The sequence below is a fragment of the Schistocerca cancellata genome, chromosome 5, assembly GCF_023864275.1.
Source record: "Schistocerca cancellata isolate TAMUIC-IGC-003103 chromosome 5, iqSchCanc2.1, whole genome shotgun sequence".
NCBI classification, from domain to species: Eukaryota; Metazoa; Arthropoda; class Insecta; order Orthoptera; family Acrididae; genus Schistocerca; species Schistocerca cancellata.
In genome coordinates, this window is record NC_064630.1 from 474459005 (window position 1) to 474483385 (window position 24381).

The following is a 24381-nucleotide window of genomic DNA, read 5'->3' on the forward strand; positions in this document are numbered from 1 at the left end:
TGTTTCTCTACAAAGTACTACATTCCGTATATAATGTTTGTTCTTACTACAGGAAACTTGGTGATGAGTGAGAGTTATGTTTTCTCTATATGTTAGTGTAGTGCTACATCACCTGACAAACATCTCAATGGAAGAATTACTCCAACATCTCACTGTCCAGCAGTCAACTTTTGCAGAACAACAGCAGGCTCTCACCACCCCTCTAAATCAAGTGGCATCTGTCTGTACATGACAGGCTACTCTCCCATCAGCACACTCATCACCTTTCCTGGCACACAAAGAATCAGCTGAAGATTGAGACTCTTATGAGGCATTGTTACCCCAATATTTCCAGGTTTTTCATGTCGGCAGGGCATACCTCTGTAGGTCTTTCTTTCCTGGCTTTCACCATGCCTTGATCAATTGCGCCAACATGCACTTTTGCAAGAAATCGTCACCTTATCATTTGATGATATATGGAAGCCTTTCTGAACCTGTTACTGTGACAGAACACATCATTGCAACCATGTAGAATTTACAGTTGTCAGAATGTGCAAACCAATCTTACAGTCATTGGGCTGCAGAATTATATGGGTTAACATGTTGTAAATTTGTTACTAGAACCCATCATGAATCCTATGGTGATCTCTTGGTGAGTGATGTTATTATTCTTCTGGCTCTGAATAGGGAAGTCTGCAAGAAAGCACTTCAGTGTGAGAATATGACACTTCTGGATGTGCTCAATTAGCACAGTTCTGTGAAATGTCACAGGACACAGGTGATCAGATTGCTGCATGGGGAGGGGGGGGGGGGGGGGTATCGGAAGTTCCTAAGTCAAATATTGTTAGGCATGTTGTAAGTATTCAGGATGATGGGGAAGCTGTCACAGTGGTGCAATGTTCGACTCAGCATTGCATGGGGCAGAGTTGGTTATGGCCACCGTAGCAACAGGCCATGTCACAGCAGTGGGTCTGCCCCCCTTGCACTTTGCTCATACTGCTTTGTCCAACATGAGCATACTGTGTGCCCCTAAGCATTGGGATGTTTGCAACAAGTATCAAAAGGAAGGCCACATTGCATTGGTGAGTGACTCTTTTCCCAATGTGGTCGACACAGTAGTATCGATGGACTTAAACTGTGTCTCTACAAAGACTGTTTCTCAGAAGAAATTCTTTAGACTAGCATGTGTTTAATATACTGCTGAAAATGCAAGAGGACACAAGCAATGCAGTGACTCCCCTCCCCTCACACAGGTACATGTAAGTTCGTCAGGAACAATAAACAGCAGATTCCAATCATAAGTCAGTTCTCTGCTCCTGTCTCTTACAAATCTGTTGTTCACCCTCTCATCTTCCTTGTTGTGGATCATTCCCACACCACCGGTATGTTCAGGTTAGATGTGTTTACCGCTTTCAATTCCTCCGTTGCCGATGAGGTACATTTAGTGTCAGATCACATTCTGTATCAGCAACTGGAGTTCCTCTGCTCTGGGGTTTCATTTCTGTTTTCCCTTGTGCTTGGTTGCACTGCCGGTTTTCAGGCCCACATTACCATGAAAGACTCTACCCACCCTCTTTTTTTTCCATGCATGGCAGGTGCCTATCACATGGCATGACTCTGTCAAGGCCGAGTAAGGCCATTTGACATTGCCTGATGTCATTTGGCCTATTTCTTCCACTGTATGGTCTACACCACTGTGCATTGTTAAGAAACTGATGGTTAAGCTTCTCCTCTGTGGTGACTTCAGTGTCACAATTTTTGCACAGTCTGTAATAGATAAATGCCCCCTTGCCCCACCCTGTGAGTCGCTCAAAAAATTGTCAGTCAGTTACCACTTTCCAAGATTGATTTGTCAGAAGCATAACTCCAGCTCCCCTTGGATATGGCCTCTAGGCACTTTCTCATTGGCAATACATCTTTCAGCCTATGCCAATATCAATGCTTGCCTTTTGGCATTGATAGTGCGATCACAATTTTTCAACATATTTTTAGAATGGCTAACAACCTCTGAAAGAAGATTATATATGTGGAAGAGTCGTGGAGACACTGGAAGGTTTCAGATAGATTATATGATGGTACGGCAGAGATTTAGGAACCAGAGTAAATTGTAAGATATTTCCGGGGGTAGATGTGGACTCTGAACATGATTTATTGGTTATGAACTGTAGATTAAAACTGCAAAAAGGTAGGAATTTAAGAAGACGGTACCAGGATAAACTGCAAGAGCCAGAGGTTGTAGAGAGTTTCAGAGAGAGCATTAGGGAATGATTGACAAGAACAGGGGAAAGAAATACAATAGAAGAAGAAGATGTATGAGACAGGTGAAATATACTCAGACTTCAAAAAGAATATAATAATTCCACTCACAAAGAAAGAAGGTGTTGACTGGTGTGAAAATTATAAAAAAAAAAAATAAAAAATAAAAAATAAAAAAATGTTCAAATGTGTGTGAAATCTTATGGGACTTAACTGCTAAGGTCATCAGTCACTAAGCTTACACACTACTTAACCTAAGGACAAACACACATACCCATGCCTGAGGGAGGACTTGAACCTCCGCCGGGACCAGCCGCACAGTCCATGCCTGAGACCGCTCGGCTAATCCCGTGCGATGAAAATTATCAAACTATCAGTTTAATAAGTCACGGTTGCAAAATAATAACACAAATTCTTTGCAGATGAATGGAAAAACTAGTAGAAACCAGCCTCAGGGAAGATAAGTTTGGATTCCATAGGAATGTTGGAACACAAGGGCAATACTGGTCCTACGACTTATCTTAGAAGATAGGTTAAGGAAATCACACCTACCTTTCTAGCATTTGTAGCCTTAGAGACAGCTTCTGACAATATTGACTGGAACACTCTCTTTCAAATTCTGAAGGTGGTATGGGTAAAATACAGGGAGCAAAAGGCTATTTACAATTTGTACAAAAACCAAATGGCAGTTATAAGAGTCAAGGGCATGAAAGGGAAGCACTGATTGAAAAGGGAGTGAGACAGGTTTGTGATCTATCCCTGAAGTTATTCAATCTGTATATTGAGCAAGCAGTAAAGGAAACAAATGAAAAATTTGGAATAGAAATTAAAATCGACGGAAAAGAAACAAAAACTTCAAGGTTTGCCAATGACATTGTAATTCTGTCAGAGACAACAAAGGACCTGGAAGAGCAGTTGAATGGAATGGACAGTTTCTTGAAAGGAGGATATAAGATGAACATCAACTAAAGCAAAATGAGGATAATGGAATGTAGCCAAATTAAATTAGGTGATTCTGAGGGAATTAGATTTCCTAATGAGACATTTAAAGTAGTAAATGAGTTTTGCTATCTCGGAACAAAATGACTGATTATGGCTGAAGTGGAGAGGATATAAAATGTTGACTGGCTAAGGCAAGGAAAGCATTTCTGAAGAAGAGAAGTTTGTTAACATCGAGTATAGATTTAAGTGTCAGGAAGTTATTTCTGAAAGTATTTGTATGGTCTATAGCTTTGTGTGGAAGTGAAACATGTACAATAAATAATTTAGACAAGAAGAAAATAGAAGCTTTCGAAATGTGGTGCTACAGAAGAATGCTGAAGTTTAGATGGGGGGGGATCATGTAACTAATGAGGAGATACTGAATAGAATTGAGGAAAAGAGGAATTTGTGGCACAACTTGACTAGAAGAAGGGATCAGTTGGTAGTACATGTTCTGAGGCATCAAGGGATCATTAGTTTAGTATTGGATGGCATGTGGAGTGTAAAGATGATAGAGGGAGACCAAGAGGTGAATACGCTAAGCAGATTCAGAAGGATGTAGGCTGTAGTAGTTACTTGGAGATGAAGAGACTTACACAGGATACAGTGGCATGGAGAGCTGCGTCAGACCAGTCTCTGGACTGAAGACCACAACAACAAGAAAAACAACAACAACAACAATCACCTTTGTGGTTGGCTGCATCAGTTATCTTGACAATATCATTGTTTTGGATTCAACCATCAAAGACCACCTTAGAAATCTCTGACCATTGTTTTCTGTTTTGCAATCTGTGGGTCTCAAGTGCAATCTGGCCAAATCTTAATTTTTTCAGTCTTCAATTGAGTTCCTAGGTTTTGACATTTCTCACACAGGAGCCAAGCCAATGCATCACCACGTTGATGCAACAGTGGCTTTGCAATGGCCAAACTCCATTAAGGAACTGCAGGTATTTCTAGGTAATGTTGCAGATTACTGTAAGTTTTTACCTGACATATCCACTGTTGCTCAACCACTGCATGTGTTTTTTTTGTAAAAATGTGCCTTCTTTCTGGCCCCAGCTTGTGACCAAGCATTTGATTCGCTTAAATCTAAATTTCAATCTATCCTGTGTGCGCTAAAATTGCTTCTCAGCATGGTCTTGGTGCGGTGGTGGCACACCAATAACCAGACAGGTGTGAACGACCCGTTGCTTATGCTTCTAATATATTAACTCCCACTCAGCAGTGGTGTTCTCAGATTGAAAAGGAGACTTTAGCAATTGTGTCCACCATCAAGAAATTTCATGCTTCTTGTATGGTTCTAAGGTCCATTTATTCATAATCACAAGCTGTTGGTTGCTCTTTTTCACCCTTCAGCTTCTGTGATGGACAATGCAACATATATTTTGCACCAGTGGGCTCTCTTCCTCTCCTGTTATCATTATCAGACCCATTACTGGCCAATTGAGCAATATGCCAATGCCAATGCCTTATCTTGTCTTCCGATCAAGCCAGACCTGGCACTCAATCATGATGAGTAGCTTTGTTTCTATTTTGATATTGAGAACCAGAAAGTGGTTGATAGTTTTCCAATCAGTAGTACCATGGTAGCATTCACCATTATCATAGACCCAGTACTTAGTCAGATCCACTCTTTTGTGCAGCATTCTTGGCAAGGAAAACTTCTGACCATGCCTTGGATCACTTGTTTAATTACTTCTCCATCCAGCACCACCTCTCTGTGTTTGACAGGGTTCTTTTGTTAGCAACAGAGGATGCTGCTCCCTGGGTTGTAATTCCCACTTCCTTATACTGTGGTGTATAGTGACTTCTGCAGGTCAGTCATTGAAGGACCTCTCGCACCAGAGCTTTGGGCCCCCAGCATGGGTATTGGCCAGGCATAGATGGCAACATTACATGGCTTATCACCACTTTCACTTACTGTGTTCAGCAATAGGTGGCCAATGGTAGTCTTTTCCCCCTAGCCGAAGCCGCAGTGGCAGTGGGTGTATGTACCTGTCAATTTTGCTGAGCCCTTGCTAAATCAGTATTGGTTCATCATAGTGGATGCTTATTCCAATTTTCCCTAGTCGTGTGACATCTGTACACATCCATGGCAGCCTCTGTTTTGGTCCTGCTTAAGATTTTTGCAATTGAGGGACTTCCATATACTGTTTTCAGAGATAACGACCCCCAGTTTGCTTCTTGAGAATTTGCATCTTTTTATCAGGCTGGTGGTGTTCAACACCTCACAGCTCCCTCATTTCATTCTCAATCTAATGTAAAGCTGGATGCATGGTTCAGGTGTTTAAAACTCAGATGCAGTAGTACGTATGTGGCATTTCTCCTGAAGCTGCTTTATACTGTTTTTTGAGTTCATACCATTTCACTGTGGTTGGGGCAGAAGCCTGGCAAAGCAGATATATAGATGCCAACCACAGACCCTTCTTCACCTGCTGCATCTGACACCATGCTTGACGGTATCACCAGCTCTGCAGCAGTTCTGGCTGGGTGCACGTCTGTACATGTGTTTTCAGGTGTCAGCTGAACTGGGCTCTTGTCGTCTTCAAGTGTCGCCAGCCCCAGCACCTGTGCATCATCCACACTTCTGAAGGGCAGACATCCCATCACTTCAACCAGCTGCGGCCACACATGGTGGTGTCCATTCCAGAGGACCCACTGTCTCCTCTGTCCCTGCTGTCATAGAAGTCTGTTCCCGTATCATAGCCTGTCCAGTTCATGTTGCAGCAGGGGCTGCTACCTGACAGATCACTGTCTTGGGTTGCCTAACTTCACCCCCACTCTTTGACTGCCATTGTTGGTGTAGCACCCCCTACACCTGGTGTCACAGCTGCTGCCACTTCTGTTGCTGAGGCCTGTGTGGCCATCATATCCAATGCCCCTGCCGGGACCTCCAGTGCTGACTGCTGATATTGATAAGAATGTCACTGTGGAGACACCCTCCCCGACTCTGCCCTATGGCCTCTCATGAGAGAGGGGATGTGCATCAACCTGTTCCCTCATCACTTCTGCCCCTGCTCACCAGTGGCTGCTCACCACATGCTGCAGCAATCACTGTCATCACCAGGTGATGAAATGGACATCAGCACCATCATTGGTGTTTTCTGTGCCTCATAATCTCAGTCCCTTGCAAGATCAGTGGTTCCCCCTTTTATTAATGGTACCAGTGCATTTTCTGTAGCAGCACTTTTTTCCTCCACCCTGTCTTTTTCTGTGCCTAGTGTTTTTATGTGTGTATGTAGTTTTCCCACCCCGTAGAAGGAAGGGGTGATCTACCTTCACTCATGATGCTTGCGATTTCAGAGTTTGCCTGTCCATACAGTTCACAGGCCTGCTTGTAGAGACCACTTGGATTGGCCCCTGGTGTGCTCTGGTGAGTCACCAAAGAAATAATATTATTTAAGCAATCACTAACGAGTGCTCAGCCTATTCTGTACCCTGTGTTACTGTTGCGCAGTCAGTTCGTTCGGTGCTATGCACAACCTGTACTTCACTGTATCTTACGTGTTGCTCTGTAAAGTACTATGTTCCATAAATTGTGTGTGTTCTTGCTGCAGCACATTCATGATGTGAGTTTACTGTATAGTGTAACTTAATGTGCCGTACATCTTCAAGGTGTTGTATTTTGAGACTTCATGATATTATCAACTTTGGCATTAAATTGACATTGAAGTTTATAGACAGACATACCTTACCATAAGAAAGTTAACAACCTCAAGATATTGAAATTTTGACATAACAATAATGTACAGAATTACAAAAACAACAACCATTCCCCATATCAGATATCTGTTTGCTCTGGCATTAGATCAAATGGGTAATAAGATAATTTCCTAATGAAATCAGTATTAGGTTTCAGTGTTAAAAACTCAAGAACATGAGTGAAACAATGAGTTTTTTAGAGTCACAGCATGGGAGTGGGCCTTATTCAAGGCTTATCCCATATGATATTACAAGGAGAATTTCCCACTATACCCACCAAACACTTACTTTAGAGCAAAGTCTCTTACTAATTGGTAACAAAAATATTAGTGAATTGTTCCTGATGTCCTTACCAGAATAAATTCCAGGAATGGCATTAGGAATGATTAATTAAATCTTGTATGAGTGGTGAGACCAGTTTGTAGTTGGCATAGTGTCACCACAATTCCAGGATGTGCTCAATTAACTTCACTGTTTAACAGTGGTCCTCCCAGTTTATTGAGTGATGTGGTGGCCTGCCATTCCACACGTGAAGTTGAATCTATATTCTTCTGTGTCCACAGCAGATGCACCTCAGTATGAACTTCACGCCAGTCTGACACCAGAGGGGGAGATCAATGCAGGCAGTGTTACGGAGGAAGCTGGGAATTATATCATAGAACTTTCAGTTGCACCATAGCTGGCTTGACTCCTCTGAAACAGTTTATAATAAGGCTCCATTGTTTGTGATGTATAATTTGCATGACACCAGTGATTGGGAGCTGCATAGATTGTTCCTGCACAATTTGTTGCTTGCATTGGTCTGGGAGCCATAGTATGCCTGTCTCTTCTAGAAGACTGTTGATGTGGCTCTGACAACATGTTCCAGTTGCCAAGAGCACATCACTTTGATGAATATGATCAAGAAAACCTAACATCAAAGGGGGAGTGCTGATTAGTTTGCTGTGCTACCCAACCAACTTGGTAAAGAAAAAGGAAAAAACAATAAAAGTAACTTAAAAAACCAGATAATTTTTTGTGAAATGATTGGCCTAAAAGTAAAAAATAAAACAGATTAGAGAAACATTTGGCTCATCTTTGAATGATGCTCAAAATCATGTACAGCAATTTGAGCACTGAAACAAACATGTGGTTGACATAGCTTTGCAAAACCAAGTATTTAAATGTATATAATGATAAATAAATAACAGTAGTAATTGGGATGCTCACACATTAGTTAAGGAGAATTTGCAGTTCTATTGTAACTGCTGTCTGATTGTTTTTTGTATTTCTTCTTTTAACTGGGAAAAGTAAATAAGCAAGAAAAATTCTATTGACAGTACTCGTAAGGAAAACTTTACTATTTATGTCCACACTTTCTCTTCCCTGAAATATGCAGTATTCTCTACTGACAAAATTTTTAGAGTGAAAAATTTTTGGAACTTTTTTTACATCATCACACATGGATAATAGAAATGTGCCAAGGTCACAGAACAGCAGATTGCACAGTCTACATAATACATCAGACAGATATCCCATCCTACATGTATACATACTTTGATTCTAAGTTAAACACTGAACAGTAATTTTTCAATTGGCACCTTATTTACTGTACATGATTTTGAACATCATTCAAAAGTGTGTCAAATGTTTCTCTCTTGTGTTTCATTTCTTACATTTAGAGAAGTCATTTTGCGAAACATTTTATAGCTCTTTTCCTTTAATTTTCTGGTTTTGTTTAGAAAGCATGAAATATAGTGCATTTAAAATTGATTGGTATTTAATTATTAATAAGTGTGCATAGATCAAGAAAACGCAAATGATGTGTTAATTAAAAATTTAATGTTCATTGCTCAACTTGGTATTTTAAAGAGCACTAGGGAATATTAGACTGGTGGATTTTTCTTAATCACCCTGGTCACCTTCAAGTAGTTAAACCTTTTTCAGAAAGAATTTTCACTTTGCACCAGAATGCATGCCAATTTGAAACTTCTTGGTAGAGCTGAGTAGATTAAAAATGTGTGCCCGACTGGGACTTGAACCTTGGACTTGTGCCTTTCATAGGTAAGTGTTTCTACTGATGGAGCTATCCAGGCACAACACGTGACCTACCTTCACAGCTCTACTCTCTACCCCCCCCCCCCCCCCCCCCCCCTCCCAGTGACTAATCTCCTGTCTTTCAAACCTTATATCTTTTCTTTCAGGAGTGCTAGCTCCACAAGGTACACAGGAAAACTTCTGTGAAGTTTGGAAGGTAGGAGATGTGGTACTGGCAGAAACAAAACTGTGAGGGCAGGTTTTGAGTCATGCATGGGTCGCTCAGACTGTAGAGCACTGCCCATCGAAGACATGAGGTTTGAGTCCCAGTGTGACACAATTTTAATCTGCCAGGAAGATTCAACTTTTTTGTTTTCAAAATTAGACCTCACAGTGGTGAATTTAATATTCCATTTGTCTATTTTCCACTCTTCATTTGACAACGAACATTTGTAAAAAAATTCAATGTGCAGTTTATAAGGAATTGTTATTTTCATTTCACTCAAATGTTTGACCAAAAATGCAGAAAATAAAAAAAACACTCGATGAATTTTCCAGTGTTTTGCCATTGGCGAAATGGAAAGTGTTCAGATTTTCCATACAATTGGTCTTGAGAGGACACTTGTATGGCAGCTGTACCAGCTTCTTGTCAGGATGGGGTTTACTTTCTTGAATCTATCACGCTGCATGAGGGCGAACTGAAAACCAAGTGTCAGAGACCAGATAGCTGCCTGGAGTCAGAGATCAGAACTACTCCCAGATGTAGTGTTATTGTGTACATGTAGGTAAAACCATCAACTTACAGTGATAGAGACACCATAGAGCCCACCTTCAACCCAATGTCAGTTACAGTTGTGAAAACTTTAACCCATTGAATAAATTCTTGGGGTACTCTACTTTCTTATAGTTGTTGATTACCAGGAGTTGCTCCAATCCAGACATGAAATTAAGTAAAAGTTGACAGTTTCATATCAAAATCTGTGGATAGTTTTGAATCCCCATTCCTGAAGTGTACAGGACACAGCAGAATTTCTGAAATTAGAAAATACAAAGATTAAATGTAGATGATAAGCAGATGCATTATGGATGCAAAGTGCACCACTCTTGCCAATAGTGAATATAAGCCCTCAGGATTACATGCACTAAAGCAGTCACTGGTTCCCCCATCCTTTCAATCAATTTTTACATGTTGTCAAAGTAACTGGTCTGTAAGAATGTCCGAAGCATGGGTCCTATCCATATTTCCGCAATAGTTCCACTACAGGGCTCGAGGCAAATTTCATCTTGTATTTTGTCTGTTCTTGGTATGACTGGCTCCTGAAAGGAGCCAAGGGAGGGGGTCACGTCTTTTGAATCTTCGTCACAGGAAAAGATAAGCTCACTGATTTGCACCCTACTGCCAATGGCTCTTTCTACCACTAGCTGCCATTTGGCCAGGAGTTTTAATATGAGAAGTGGATACTGTGCTTGGTGTCTTCTGACATGGGAATGCCAGAGGAGATCTGCTTCTTCCGTTGCACTGAGAGAGTGATTTCTTTGGTTCAGAATGTTTGAGGCTGAGAGGGAATATGCACTTTTGAGGCTAGAGAATGAAATATTAAGAGTTTACAGTCACAGAATTCACTTATTACACATTTCAGCACTGGCCATCTTCAGAGGACATGAACCTGAATAACCTCACATTTCTAATACCAAACATGAGTGCAAACCTGGTTGGTACTGGACACTATGATGAGGCACTTTGTATCAATTGGGATTCATGTCCTTTGAAGATCATCAGTGGCCAAAGGAGAAGTGAGTCGATGTAAAACAATACTTTTTGTCAAGATAGGACAATTAAATTATCCATATTTCTTCCTGGCTCCAGTGTGTGACTAACAATAGAGCTTTTTCTGCTCACTGAACTTTTTATTAATTTTGTGATGCACATCGCTGATTGGGGAGAGAGTTGTCCCAGGTGAAATACGTACTGCTCCTCCACAGTTCTTACAGCAGCACTTGTGCGTAAAGTGGAAAGACATGTGTCCAAACATTAGTCAAACTACCACCCACTCTCATAACTTGATGAACATATGCTTACATGTGACATCAGTATGATTTTACTTACTCAGTGAGACATTCCCTTCACAATCTAGGATGAAGATTCCATTGCCTACTTTACAATTGTTCGATCTTTGCTGAATCTGGTGAACATAGTAAGGCTCATTGCTGTTGTTTAGTGCCCAGTTTATTGGTCTGTGGTAGGAGTTCCCAACAGAATATAAATGCCTGGATCATGTTTAGTCGTTTGTGAGTAATACTCAGGGCCAGTACATTTCCAAACTTGTTATAGGAGTGAAGGGACTCTGGTGTTCAACACCTTAATTGAATGGGACCTTGTCCTTATGGTTTGAATTACTGCCATATCAAAAGGGTCAGTTCAAGAACATTTTTCCGCCACCCACCCCTTTTCCTTCTCTCCCCCACATATTAGATGCCATTCATAAGCTACTGGTAAAACTTTTAAAAGTAAATCTATAATAATAATAATAATAATAATAATAATAATAATAATAATAATACTTTATTCAACATTGAAAGATTCATTGAATATGTATAAAAACAGGTTACAATTCTTAATACATAGCACAATAATACATTCTTCTAAATAGGTCACTGATTAACAAAATGACTAAATTACAAATAAAATGGTTTTCTTGACACTATTCATATATTTTTTTGAAAGCATTCTTATTCTACATGTAAGTATGGTATTCTTCTAAGGAACAAAAGTGGTTTTGTAACAGGAATTTCTTTAGGTGAAATTTAAGCTTCATTGTGGGTATGGGCAGTGCTGTAAACTTTACTGGGCAGTGCATTGGCTAACTTTAAACCTGCATATTGTGGACCATTTTCATAGTGTGCTGTTCACTGGCTGCTGATCAAAAAGTTTTCTTTATTTAAGGTATTGTACTGATACAAATCAGAACAGATATTGGGCTGTAGTCTTAACAAGTAATACGGCTTTTAGAATGTACAAGTTTACTATCGTTAGCATACCAATTTTTGGAAACAATCCACAGCATCATTCATTATATGTTGTTCCACAGATGATTCTTATAGCCCTTTTTTCAGTAGCAATTATTTTTTTAGATTAGCTTTGGTTGTTGCTCCCCACATTTCTGTTCCGTAATTCAGGTGTGAAGAAAACAGAGCATGGTACACAGTCTTTAAGACAACAATGTCTTTGCAGAACTTGCTAATCATATTAATTGCAAATATATTCTTAGACAACTTACATTTAGGAATGTCAACATGTGAGTCCCATTTTAGATTGCTTTGAATTGTTAAATGAAGGAAGTTTACAATAAACTCTTTTTTTATTAATTCATTGCCTATGTGTAGTTGTATTTCATTATTAAAACTACTGTTGTTAATTCCACGAGACAGGTTTTACTACTGCTTACATTTAAGTGGCTTTCATTGAAGCACTGAACAATTTCATTTGTAACGTTATTACAGTGGGTCTTTAGTTCGTTAAATGATTCCTTTTTACACACTATGGATGTATCATCTGTGTACAGAACTATTTTGGAACTTTGAGTGCAATATCTTGTGCCATTTACATCCATTAAACACAGAAGGAGACCTAGTACTGAGCCCTGGGCCACTATAAATATTTTATATTAGTGATTTTGGATTTGTGAACAGCACTTTCAGTCTTAAGCAGTACAAGCTGTTTTCGGTTACTCATATAAGATTTTATTAGGTCATGAGCAATGCCTAAATATGGTGTGGGTGGAAATGCAGAACTATGTTGTTTTCACTACTAACTATGATACACTCTGTGCACAAATTTAACACTAGACATGCCTGTGATACCCTTCGCAGCTAGGCACACCAAGTGGCCGCTTGTGGCGTTTAGGCCATGAACTGGTCCTGGACAGCATCGAACTAGTTTGCAGAGTGCTGAAATACGGAAACAGTTTAATCGTCTTTTAGATTTTCCATCAGTTCTGTAACGGACAGTCAGATGAAAACGAAACAGACTATACAGTACAACAAGCTTGGCACTGGCATTTATAGCACAGGTAGGTGTGTGTACACAAATATCCTGTACTCAGAATCAGGAAGGAGCAGAGCGAACCTTCATCTCTGTGCCATTTGCCTGTTAGACAAGCTTGACATGAGGTCAGCGAGTCGTGTGCGCATTCAACTCCACTATGGAGGCCAGAGAAGAGGAACAGCGAGGTGTAGTGTGGGTTTTGACTGCGGGTGAAATTTCAGGAAGTGAAATTCGTGCCCAAATGTCTGGTGTACATTGTGAACACAGTGTATCACATGTTCGTGTGTTTGCAGGGATAAATTATTTATAGAAGGACGGTGACATCGAAAGACAGCAGTGGATGAAGACAGGCTCATCGAATCACTACTCCTTCTGTTATTACTGTGGTGGATTCTGCTGTCAGAAATGGCCAATGGCGGGCTGTGGAAGACACGAGGCTCATGTTAACAAGGGCACCCATACCTGTGGGCAACTGCGAAAGGGGGGGGGGGGGGGGGCGCAAGGTTGTAGCTATGACGCAAAGGAAAAAGCATAGCGTAGCAGGTGTTTTTCTATCCAGAAAATGGTCGAAGTCGATGTTACACAGCTTTTTAACAGGATCAGAACTAAAACGTTTTTATGGCTACTTACAAGCCGCCATTCTTCATCCAAAATATTAAAAATACTGCACATCCTCTGGTATCCCCCCCCCTCCCCCCCGCTTCTCAAACTATTATATGGATGCTCTTGCATGTTTGTATCAGTCACGGTACTGTTCACGCCATCACGACAGAGCATCAGAAGTTCCGAGACATCTGAGCACAGTGGGTTCCCCACAGCCTGACGAAGGGCCGAACATACACGGAATGCCAACACCACTGCAGCACCTGGAACGACATCACGATAGAAAATATGATTTCGCGTCCGGTATTGACGCGGGACATGAAACATGGTGTCATCATTTTGAGCCGGAGAGCAAGTGTCAGAGCCAAAAATGAAAGCACATGCATTCACCTCCACCGAAAAAATCTAAAGCCGTGCAGGTCAGCTTCGGGAAAATCATGACGACCTTTATCTTTGACTGCAAGGGCCCGCTTCTCATTGACTTTCTTGAGCATGGCGCCACAATTAATTCACAGCGGTACATGGACACTTTGCAAAAATTGAAGCACACCATCAATTCCACACGCCCAGGAATATTGACGAATGACATTATTCTGTTCCAGGATAATACTCCCCCACATGTTGCCAACGATATTTCGCTATGCTGCAGAAGGTTCGCTGGGAAGCTCTTACACGACCTCCATACAGTCCCGATCTCTCCTCATGTAATTTACATATTTTTGAAACCCTGAAGAAATATATCCGTGCCAACGATTTGCTTCGGACGAAGAAGTGCGGGCCTGGGTACAGTCATAGTTCTGTAGGCAGCGGCAAACGTTTTTCCGTGAAGGCATTGACAGACTTGCCTCACAGTGGGATAATTGTATGAACAGTTATGGCGGTTACTCTTGAAATAATACACAGTTCATTTTTTTTCCTAACTGTCTCCTTTTCGTTTCGTAGCCTCTTACAGACCACACGAAACAGTGGTCAAACTGTTTTGCATGATTTCTTCTAGTTTGGACGTCTTACTTAGGAAATGTCATACAGCTTCAATGTTGCTCAATGAAAATTTTCTTTTTATCGACATGGTCGTTTCGTTGTGGCCGTCGATTTGTGAATGTGTGATTCGTTACGTTGACGCTTGCCCCTGTTGGAGGAGTTGATGAGTCAAGCATCAGCAGTAGGAGGGAGGGGGTGGGGGGAGGAGGTTAGGGAATACCATAATGGTACACATGAAATGCCTTCCTATCACAACGGACATGGATATGGCGATGGTCGTTTGATATTCGGGGTCTTGTGCCACATAAGGCATCCTATCCAGATGGATCACTATTCAGTATAATTTGTATACAATTGGTCACCAATCCTTGAAGGGGACGACAAATATTTCACGCTTGTTACTTAAGGCAAATCAAATCCTGAAGGATGTACTTGCGGATACTGTGTTGACTTACAGGTCTCGTCTAGTCTGAGATGATTCTGTTGTCGACTTAGTTTAGACGCCTGTTGCGAGCAGCTGGAGCTAACGCAGGTTTGTCGTAATTCCAACCGCTCTGGGAGAAGTGAATCGCAACTTAGATTCTCGGATGAGATAAATCAGAGATACACTTCTTTTGAAGTACAATACGGCAGAATGACAAATATAATTGTTATATGGTAGTGCTACTGTGAATTATCATAGATTAACCAAACACAGTAGTTTCGAGAAAACCTCTTAGGAGGCTTTTTAATGGAGTATACGTAGTTGGTCATCAGAATGTTCTTTGATTCACTGTGAAATATCCACAAGACCATCAGTGTTATTGACAGACTGTTGTCTATGGTGTACACGTATTCATAACCTTACATGACATTATTCTACACTAATGTTAAATGTTTTTTTTTTTACTTCGAGGGATTGTCCTAACACCAGAGTTTTGTTTTTACCGAGAGAAATACTACTAACCATGTAGGACATTTCAGTGTACTAGCGAATACGGCAATGCTGCAGTTGCTGAATAGCAATGGGTATACGCAACCTAATTTTCTTCTCCTCCACTCTTTTCTGTCCATTTGTTCCTCCGCCGTCTCTTGTTCTCCGCCTTCTCTACTCTTCGAGAAAGAGTATATATGGGAGAAACAATTTGTCTGACTGTTAGAAAGAAAAGAAAAACACTCATTTTAATAGCTGAGTACAGCACAGGATTTTCTTTCTGTGAGTTGTTTAAAAAATATCCAGCAAGTGTCCGTCCGAATGTCTGGGAGAGTATCAGTGTAAAAATTTAAAATAAATCGGAGAAGAATTTTCCGACGTTCCCCTTTATATTTCACATAGGTCATATCGTACACATTAAAACTATGTAGTCTGCACCGTTCGACTGTTCATTAGGATATCGTGTAAAAATTTGACGTAAACTGGTAAATAACTTTTCAGGTTTTTTTTCTAACGACCTTCCCCATTGATATAACATACGTACGCCTATATACCAAATATGTTAAAAACTGTGTAGCCTTATGTCCGTCCGCACATTTATTAGAGCATGTCTAAAATTTGAAGTAAATCGTCAAGAATTTTTCGGCATTTTTGGTAATAACGTTAAAATACGACTTGTTTTCAAATAGTAGTATAGATATTTATTAAGAAACCGCTGCCTAAATATTATTTTAAATCACCGCTGCAGCGCGTTCTCGAACTAACATCAGATGTAATTCATACAAAACGCTTGGTATTTTAACAATGTTGCCTGTTAGTAGAATTTCTCCGAAATATTGTTCCAGAAAACATTAGCGCCTGAAAATGTATAAAATGAACTATTTAATTCGCTTTTAATCATCTATAGTTCTATTCTTGCGTAATGTAAATGTAACTCAACTATTTCCCTGTTCTGATTTTGATTATTTGTAATCCCAAAAAACTAAACATTTATTACTTGATTGCTTTGTTTGAATAGAATATAACTGTAGGTACTGACAAGTGAGAACGATGCGCAGAGTTATCAAAATTTAACAATCATCCTTTGGACTTGAACAATTTGTCGATCTTTAGAAATATTTCATTAGTCGCCCTTCCAGGAAAACCGTAATATATATACACCTGTACCTATTTATATCATATTATATCTGGATTTTGTGAATATGCAACTTTTACGTCATTCATGTATATAGTGAGTAACAAAGGAACTGATATCGTTGGTGCATCCTCTCTGATTATTTCAAAATCAGACTGAATAACGCTCTGTGGGCACGGACCTGATGTACATTAATTTCTGTTACATAGGTAAAACTAAGAAAAGGGCGTGCTAAGTATTCCGAAGTATTTCAACTTTGGAGCAGAATATTGTGTGCCACTGTACCGTCACTAATCGTGGATGTCAGCTGCAAAATTATGATACAGATAACAATAATGTTCTATAATTCTACTTCTAAGATTCTAAAGAAACAGTTACTGCTTCCACAATAGAGGGGTCTCATATCTTACCCAGCATACGGCGCTACAGGCTTCAGGCAGCTTGGTCCTTCCTCCAAAGCAGCCACGGCCGTTTGCTGGTAGGTGAGGCTGGGTACACGACGCCTCCGACTGAGCTCGTGCTGTGCGCGCACCAGCATCTGCATGGAGTGGGAGCACACCACGCCGATGAGAAGGGTTCCCAGCACGCCCACCACGTACCCGGCGTGCATGAAGGCGTTTGGCGTCGCCAGGATGCCGGTGCCTATACTGCCTTTCAGTAGGTGGACCAGCGCTTCCACGTTACTGCCGACAGAACAAAATATTTGCTCGGTCAGATAATTACTATGTTGTTAAAGATTCGGAGGTCTATAACACGACTGGTCAATTTCACGCCCTTCTGTGGCGATTTTTCATTCGTTATGAGAGGGGCATTCTATGAGTAATGCAACACATTTTTTTTTCTGAAAGCGCGTTGGTTTTATTAAGGCTTCCAGTACATCATATTATTCCTCACTCCTTTGGCTACTAAATCACTTTTTTCAGCATAATCTCTAAGCAATACGACGGCCTTAACGCCACCTTACTGGGAGGGCCAATATGCCTGCGTGGTGTCACTCTACTGTCCGACATCAGGGCCAGTGTTTTGCTGCATCAAAAACCTCCCCATCATCCACTGGCTGCTTGCCACGGAGTGCATCCTTCATTGGGCCAAACAGATGAAAGTCGGAAGGTACGTTATCCAGGGTGTACGGTAGATGCGAGGGAACAGTCCAACAAAGTTTTCTGAGCTCCTCTCGGTTATGCAGATTCATGTGAGGCCTTTCGTTGTCATGGAGAAGGAGAACTTCATCTGCATTTTTTGTGGCGACGAACAAGCTGGACTCGTTTCTTCAGTTTCTTGAGAGTAGCATAGTGCACTTCAGAGTTGATCGTTGCACCATGAGGAAGGACATAAAACGGAATGACCCCTGCCGGGTCTCAGAAGGCCGTCGCCATGACATTACCAGTGAGGGTGTGGCTTTGAACGTTTCCAATTCGAAGTGATAAACCCATGTTTCATGGACTGTGACGATGTTCGACAAAAAATTGTCACCATCAGCCTCGTAAAGCGCAAGCATTCCCGCGCATATGGTCCTTCGTTGCTCTTTATGGTTTTCCGTTAGGCGGCGAAGAATCTAGCGGGCACACACATTTCAGGACGCCAACTGGTGCATAAGGGTGTCAGCACTAACAACAGATACGACCAGTTTGGCAGCGAGGTGTTTGTTTGTGATCCGTCGATCACCTCGAATTAGCGTTTCCACACGTTCCGCCGGCCTAGGCGCTTCAGTCCGGAACCACGCTGCTGCTACGGTCGCAGGTTCGAATACTGCCTCGGGCATGGATGTGTGTGATAACCTTAGGTTAGTTAGGTTTAAGTAGTCCGAAGTTCTAGGGGACTGACGACCTCAGATGTTAAGTCCCATAGTGTTCAGAGTCATTTCAACCACACGTTCCAACATGTCCTTAGCTCGTGGTCTAGTGGCTAGCATCGCTGCCTCTGGATCACAGGGTCCCGGCTTCGATTCCCGGCCAAGTTGGGTATTTTCTCTGCACAGGGACTGGGTGTTTGTGTTATCATTTCATCATCGTCATCATCATCATCATCACCATCATCATGTTCATCCTCATCCGTGACAGTTGCTAGATTGAACTGTGTAAAAATTAGAACTTTGTACAGGCGCTGACGACCGCGCAGTTGGGCGCTCCACAAACCAAACATCATCATCATCATCACATTCCAACATTGCGGGAGTCACAGCTGTGTGCGGCCGGCCGGCACGCGGGAGATCGGACAGATTTGAGCACCCTTGTTGCGATACTGACAGACGCCTCGCCCAACGACTCATCATACTTTTGTTCACTGTCAGGTCTCCGTAAACATTCTGCAAGCGCCTGTGAATGTCTACAATGGTCTGGTTTCCGCCAAAAGAATTGAAGGCTCCCTGCTTGGAACGCAGGAACTTCGTGAAACTATTAGGGCTGAAGCGGGAATATTCCACAATGTCTCCCAAAAAATTTCTCATTTTTTCAACCGAAACTGACCGAGGAAAAAAAGTGTTGCATTATTTATTGAATGCCCCTCGTATTTAATCTAGTACACTTACAAATATCGCGCACTCTATGCGATGTGCTAACCGACTTTCTGGGAATAGAACAGTTTTTTCCAACTTTTGTCTTATGCTTCGAATCACTGATTTTTTTGCGAGATGCAAAGAAATTAGTCATGTAGGTGTACTTCCATTGCTAGCGTTTCTTGGAGACATAATTTACTTTCTTGTCAATATAATTTATGAGTCAGTAAAATGAAAACCGTAAATATTCCAAAAAAAACAATTATTGCACACACGTGCCAAGAAGTTGAATCAGTGATCGGAACAATCATCCCCACGCTCAATGCAAGTTATCCAGAATTTACAGATTGCCTGGAGTCACGAAGAAAAAATCTGTTTGGTAGTATACTCGTGCACCACATGTCCTACGTTTCTTTTCTTCAAAGCAGAACTTTTTACAACGCATTGCTACTTTGAGTGGTCCAAGCACACGGAAATCGCTCGGGTGAGTATCGTGGATGTGGAAGACAAACTTCCTGCCTGTGGTTGTCCCAGCCACATGGGAATGTGAAGTGCCTGCCGTAACACAACAGCTGCAGACTGCAATCTATGTGGTTTCGATTTGATTGCGCATTGGTTTGGTATCTCCGTCAGACGTGGAGTTCGCTACTATTCGCGTACCACCGAGAGAGAAACTGCAGACTCCGTCGCAAGCACAGTTCACAGCACGTCTCGTGGGAAACACCTCTGGCTTGTTCATAAAGGGACCATTTTTGTAGCGCATAACCATCGATGTATTCATCCAGTGATCGCATGTAGAACTCTGATCATAAAATTTCAGCGTGCCTGCAATTCCATACTATCTGCGTCGTTCGCCATCTTATATTGTAATCCGGCAAAAAGTTCCTATCGGTCTGTACGTGATTACGGATTATTTATGGTTATGAAGCTTGTATCATTTACTGTAACGGTTTCTGAAGCAGGGAACTAACTTCACTAGTTCATGACTCCACCTAAGCTACAAATTTTACAATCTCTCATGGTTTTGTTCCTATAAACGACAACAGAAAATTTAGTACTGCACAAATATTTTGTGTTGGTTATATCTATACTGTGTGTATCATGTAGGAAACTAACAAGCATCTGCAACATTATTTCTAAAACTGGTTTTCTCTCACCTTGTACGTGTATCTTTACTGTAACAATATACCACATGTAGTGCCCAGAATGGCAGATAATCTCCCTGAGAAACCTATATTTAACATATTGTTGAAAGAAATAAACTCTCTCTTTTGGAGTGCGTATCACTATGACACTGAACAGCAACATAATCGGTGGTAGGCAATACATCATTTACGATACCAAACATGTAAAAAATTTATTTTCCTTTTGATTGAGAAGCAGGTGCCTTCGCAGATTTTAATATCAAGTTATACTTGATGAGAGCTCATTTTTATCGCCAGTTGTTGCATCTCTGAACAAAGAATATCAACTTTAGTACAACGAAAAACCAGTCCAAAGTTGCAAATTTTACTTTTTCTTATTTACTCGATGACTAATTTTGGGCCGAGACACGTTTTCAAATCATCGTAACAGTCAAAGATGGTATTTCCGAAGATGTGAAAACCATGTGAAAAATATGCAACGAACAGCTATATTTTTGACATAGTTTTGACATTTTCGGAAATACTATTTCTGACTATATTACGATGATACGAAGGGTGTCTCGGCCCGAAACTAGTCATCGTATGAATAAGAAAAGTAAAATTGGCAACTTCGGACTGGTTTTTCGTTCTACTGATTAACGTAAGTTGCTGACCCACAGCTACTCCAGCATGCTGGAAGTTCGCAAATATCAACTTTATTGAGGAGGCGCCTAGATTCTCCACGATTTTTGGTTTTACGAATTAATGTGTTCCGATGTTACGGGACTGAATCTACCGATTTCCACTGCATTTCATAGAAGCGTTTTTTCGGCGATAAAAACATACGGGTAGAGCATAAGTGGAATAAACTGGAATCATTTTTCTGATCTGCTTGTCAACACTGGTGTTGAGTTGCTGACAACTATAGCCATTTTAGCACTGGTAGTTCCACCAGGTTATGACAAGGAAGATTACTAGGAAGAGGTAACTGTCGCAAAGATCGTCGTGGAGCACATAATGTAGCGAAGTCACGAGATTGTGGGAACATAAGATCGATAGCTAGAAAGGTGCCAGGAGCGACTCTGAAGTGCGTGCGATTAGCGTTATTGACGAGGCACATACTGAGACCAGAAAGAAGCTAGTCCATCAGAAAGCACCTACCAAACGAAGTGTTACTTCCCCTCAGGGGAATGGTGCGTAACGTTTGGTGATCAAGATTCTTCTAAGGGCTTGTCCGCTGTATGTGTGAGGGTGGATAAAGAGTCCGGAACCGCGCTGCTGCTACGGTCGCAAGTTCGAATCCTGCCTCAGGCATGGATGTGTGTGATGTCCTTACGTTGGTTAGGTTTAAGTAGTTCTAAATCTAGGGGACTGATGACCTCAGCTGCTAAGTCCCATAGTGCTTAGAGCCATTTGAATTTGAATCTCCGCCAACCTTAGTTACTTGTAACTGTTTGATATTCTTGTGACAATTTGTCTGTGAATATGATATTATTAAACATGTTCGTGTTATACTTCAGTGCAACTACTGCACTTGTTTTGTGTGAGAAGTTATAATAAACAATAGGACTTACGGTAACTTTTCTTTTCATTACACATGCACCTCATCTGGACATCTAATTAAATTACAGTTTCAGTATTCCACCACCCTTTTGAAGTCTGTAGGGCCATAATTTAGTGATAATAAAAATTATTGCATAACAAATGATAGGTTACAGTCTTTATTGGGCACCTACTTACCGATATTGATTAATTACCTAAAGGTGTAGGCAGTGGGGTAGTACATTTTCCGTGTACTAACTGGATGTATTTGCGTACATGGGTTTGCCACCTTAATTCTAGAGAATTTTATAGAGTATATTTTAAGCCTGTATTTAACAATGTGTTTCATCTGTTGTAGTACTGGTCTCTGTTGTCTGGCCTGCAATTACTATTGTTTTGAGAGTTTTGCTGCTCACTCATTCAACGGCAGTTTATCTGATGTTAAAAGAGTGGATAAGCATGTGAAAGGTGATTGGTTAGGAGTCAGGTACTTCAGCGTAAATTTTGAATTAATGCCAATAAACAGTAGCAATCAGTGGCGACTGGATTTTGAACGTCCTTGCATTTGAAACAAAACTAATTTTACTATTTGACCTTGTTTATGTAAGGCGTATATCATTCAGTTCTCTGAAACAGCATTTCACCAGCTTTGGTATTTCTATTTCATTTGTTAATGCCGTACGTTTTTAACCCTGCTTAGCTGAGTGGTAACGAGCTTTCCTCCTATGCGGTGGGCCCGGGTTTGATTCCCGGCCGTGTGGAGATTGTCTCCGCTCGTGGACTGGGTGTTGTGTTGTCCTCATCATCATTTCATCCTCATCACCGGCGCGCAAGTCGCCCAGTGTGGCGTCGACTGAAATTAGACTTGCACTCGGCGGCCGAACTTCCCCGGATGGGGCCTCCCGGCCAGCAATGCCACACTTTTCATTTCAACGCTGTAAGTTGGCTTCTGCACAGTTTGAGTAATCTCGCATTCTTTTAAGTATTCCTTGCGCAATTATAATTGAATAACCGTGCCTCCCATTTAATTAGGAGCCCTCAGCTGATCGGCCTTTGTATTTTCTTTTCTGCTTGCATGTTTGTTGAATTGTTTTGTTATTACGGATGCACTTTAACTAAAAAACTGTAAGTGTATTATTCTCTAAATAGAATGTCACCTTCTGCGCAATCTTACCAAAAAGTAGTTCTATATAAATTGCTCTTCTTTCTTCGAACTCTGTTTTCCTGTTTCTGAATTTTCATCAGTAATTTTAAAAAGGTTTTCTCTTGATCATCTGACTAAAATTCTTTTTAAACTGTGTGTTAAACTATTATGAATAAAATCTTGTATGGTGTTCCTGGCAAAAGAAATTCTCCCCGGCAGTTTCCATTCCTCTCCCCCCACCCCCCTCAGCGCTTAACCTGCTTAGCAAATGGCGTCACACGGTGCCGACCTGAGAAAATGAGGATGTAAAGAACCCCTCTGACTCCGGTCCAACATCAAGTTATATGCCCAAAAACAGGCATAACTTGCACTGACAGACCTTATACACTACTGGCCATTAAAATTGCTACACCACGAAGATGACGTGCTACAGACGCGAAATTTAACCGACAGGAAGAAGATGCTGTGATATGTAAATGATTAGCTTTTCAGAGCTTTCACACAAGGTTGGCGCCGGGGGCGACACCTACAACGTGCTGGCATGAAAAAAGTTTCCAACCGATTTCTCATACACAAACAGCAGTTGACCGGCCTTGCCTGGTGAAACGTTGTTGTGATGCCTCGTGTAAGGAGGAGAAATGCGTACCATCACGTTTCCGACTTCGATAAAGGTCGGATTGTAGCCTATCGCGATTGCGGTTTATCGTATCGCTGCTCGCCTTGGTCGAGATCCAATGACTGTTAGCAGAATATGGAATCGGTGGGTTCAGGAGGATAATACGGGACGCCTTGCTGGATCCCGAAGGCCTCGTATCACTAGCAGTCGAGATGACAGCCATCTTATCCGCATGGCTGTAACGGATCGTTCAGCCACGTCTCGATCCCTGAGTCAACAGATGGGGACGTTTGCAAGACAACAACCATCTGCACGAACAGTTCGACAACATTTGCAGCAGCATGGACTATCAGCTCGGAGACCATGGCTGCGGTTACCCTTGACGCTGCATCACAGACAGGAGCGCCTGCGATGGTGTACTCAAAGACGAACCTGGGTGCACGAATGGCTAAACGTCATTTTTTCGGATGAATCCAGGTTCTGTTTACAGCATCATGATGGTAGCATCCGTGTTTGGCGACATCGCGGTGAACGCACATTGGAAGCGAGTATTCGTCATCGCCATACCGGCGTATCACCTGGCGTGATGGTATGGGGTGCCATTGGTTACACGTCTCGGTGACCTCTTGTTCGCATTGACGGCACATTGAACACTGGACGTTACTTTTCAGATGTGTTACGACCCGTAGCTCTACCCTTCATTCCATCCCTGCGAAACTCTACATTTCAGCAGGATAATGCACGACCGCATGTTGCAGGTCCTGTATGGGCCTTTCTGGATACAGAAAATGTTCGACTGCTGCCCTGGCCAGCCCATTCTCCAGATCTCTCACCAATAGAAAACGTCTGG

The 24381-nt window shown here is 41.5% G+C and overlaps 1 protein-coding gene across 1 annotated transcript in view; it reads right to left on the reverse strand.

Moving 5' to 3' along the window:
- The window catches only part of LOC126188610 (proton-coupled amino acid transporter-like protein CG1139), an 87700-nt gene that overhangs the window by 46396 nt on the left and 16923 nt on the right, over positions 1-24381 (reverse strand). The window lies entirely within an intron of this gene.